At 43.7% G+C, this 2,541-nt stretch overlaps 1 non-coding gene across 1 annotated transcript; it reads right to left on the bottom strand.

Moving 5' to 3' along the window:
* Nucleotides 1-558: 558 nt before the first annotated feature.
* Nucleotides 559-722, bottom strand: LOC138990809 (U1 spliceosomal RNA). The gene has a single exon (XR_011466925.1). It is a non-coding gene; the product is annotated as a U1 spliceosomal RNA (small nuclear RNA).
* Nucleotides 723-2,541: the final 1,819 nt, after the last annotated feature.

Genomic DNA, 2,541 nt, shown 5'->3' with positions numbered 1-2,541 from the left:
CTACGGGGTCACAAAGAGTCAGACACGGCTGAGCAGCAACTAACACACGCACTGCTCTCCTCAGTGACACTTCATGTATTCTACCTTTTTCCCCAAATGAAGGCAGTACTGTGACTTGGCAGATCACCAAAAAACCTTAGCTCGTGAAGTGGTTTCTAACTATTCCTTATCTTAGTCTACTTTTCAGCATTTATTGATTAGAAATTGTTGGGTGTATTTGGGGCATGATAAATCCTTGTATTTAGCCATTAAGCAAGACAAAGTGAAAGACAGCCATTATCTGGTTCAGCTGCAGCAGTGAGATAATTATATGCAAGGGCAGGGCTGTCATGCATGAGTGGTTTACCCTGCTGCTTAAATATCACCATTTGAGTTTTAAAAACTGGTTACTAATTAGGCAATGTGTCCACCCTGTCTTTAGGTTTGTTTAATGAATAACTTTATGGACTCTGTATATTGTATTGACTTTTTATATAGCAGTAGATGACGTTATTTTATTTTGGTTTAAACTAATAAAGATGATCTACATTTTTTTTTATTTTTTTTTTTTTTTTTTTTCAGGAGAAAGCGCGAACGCAGTCCCCCACTACCACAAATTATGCAGTCGAGTTTCCCACATTTGGGGAAATCGCAGGGGTCAGCGCATCCGGAGTGCAATGGATAAGCCTCGCCCTGGGAAAACCACCTTCGTGATCATGGTATCTCCCCTGCCAGATAAGTATGATCTACATTTTAAGCCGATGAGCCCAGTGATATTATTTCTGGCTCTAATAGTGTTGATCCACATATCGAATTCTCCTTTCTAGGTGTCTGACTTTCCTTCAGCTGTTGGGGGGTATTTCCCATAGCTTCTCAGGCTATGACCTTCAAAGCAATTTTGATAATGATATTCATTACTTTCATTAAATCATCATTCCTTGTTCTTGGGATCAATGTAAGAACTGCCCAGTAGTGATATGATGTGGCCCCCACTGCCCCTTAGGCTTTGAGCAAGGCAGATATTTTTCAGAAGTTGCGTTGATAGAATGACAGGGTTGCCAAATTGAGCCAGTCAGATCTCCTGTAGGATTAGCTGTGAATCACCAGCAAAAGTTTAAAATCGAAGACCTCTTATTGCAGGGAGGAAGTCAATTCTGACTCCATGTTGGAACTGTTTCTTTGACTTGCTTTTCATTGCTTTTGTTATTATAATCATACAGAATGATTTGCCTCAGAATCCTGCCCCTCTGCCTAACTGTTAAACTAAAGTGCCTTTCTTCAGAACTTTGGCCACCTGTGGATGGCAGGAAGGAAGAATTAACACGTCCCCTGCCTGAGGCTTGCCATTCTAGGAGACATTTGCAAGATTAATGGGATTTTTTACTTTGCTTCCTCACCTCCCGTCATCTGTAATATATAAAAGACCCTGGTATTCAGACCCTGATAAAATAGTTATTTTGAGGCAATAGGCTGCCATCTTCTCGGTCTGCTGGTTCCCAGGTTAAAGTCTCTTCCTTGCCTCAACACCTCATCTCTCAGTTTCATTGGCCTATCATGGGGCGAACAGAGCGAGCTTGGCCTCAGTCACACTCTGGTTAGAAGAAAAACAGAGAACTGATACTTCTAAGAATGTGGAAAATTCATGGGCAGATCTCCGATCTTTATATGCAATGGGTCTCTGATATCAGACCCTAGAACTGAGATAGTTTTCTTCTTTTAATTGTTGTTTAGTTATTAAGTCATGTCTGAGTCTTTGCGACCCACTGGACTATAGCCTGCCAAGGCTCCTCTGTCCATAGGATTTCCCAGGCAAGAATACTGGAGTGGGTTGCCATTTCCTTCTTCAGGGGATCTTCCTGACCAGGGATTGAACACAGGTCTCCTGCATTGGCAGGCGGAGTCTTACCACTGAGCCACCTGGGAAGTCCTGCTCTTGATTATCTGGATTTATCAGCTCTGCTTCCTTGTGACATGCATATTTAGCATGCTGTGACTCACTATGACACATCACTGTCTAGTTCATCACTTTATAGGTCCTTTGTACCTGGTCCACCACAGGTATTGATTGGGCACAGGTGTTATGCTGGACAACTTAACCCACACGGATAACTAAATACTGAAAACTCTGACTCACTGCATTGTGACCTTGTGCACAGCTGCAGCCCTACCCAGAGATTTCCACAGCCCCCTCCCTACTCCTACTCCCCTAACCCCACCCCTTCTCCAGCCCTGCATCCATTCCTACAGCAAGTCAGAGTTTATTCCTTAGGCTTCCCTCATGGCTCAGCTGGTAAAGAATCCGCCTGCTATGCGGGAGACCTGGGTTCAATCCCTGGGTTGGGAAGATCCCTGGAGAAGGGAAAGGCTACCCACTCAAGCATTCTAGTCTGGAGAATTCCATGGACGGTATAGTCCATGGGATCACAAACGACATCACTGAGTGACTTTCACACGTATTCTTATTCTGTTGTTTGTTTGTTTTATTGTGCTGGGTCTTTGTTGCTGCTCAGACTTTTCTCTAGTTGCAGCAAGCAGGGGCTCCTCTCCAGTTGTGGTGCACAG

Source organism: Bos mutus, chromosome 14, assembly GCF_027580195.1.
Source record: "Bos mutus isolate GX-2022 chromosome 14, NWIPB_WYAK_1.1, whole genome shotgun sequence".
In the NCBI taxonomy this organism is placed as follows: domain Eukaryota; kingdom Metazoa; phylum Chordata; class Mammalia; order Artiodactyla; family Bovidae; genus Bos; species Bos mutus.
Note: the sequence above shows the minus strand (reverse complement) of the source record. Positions and strands in the feature narration are given on the sequence as shown.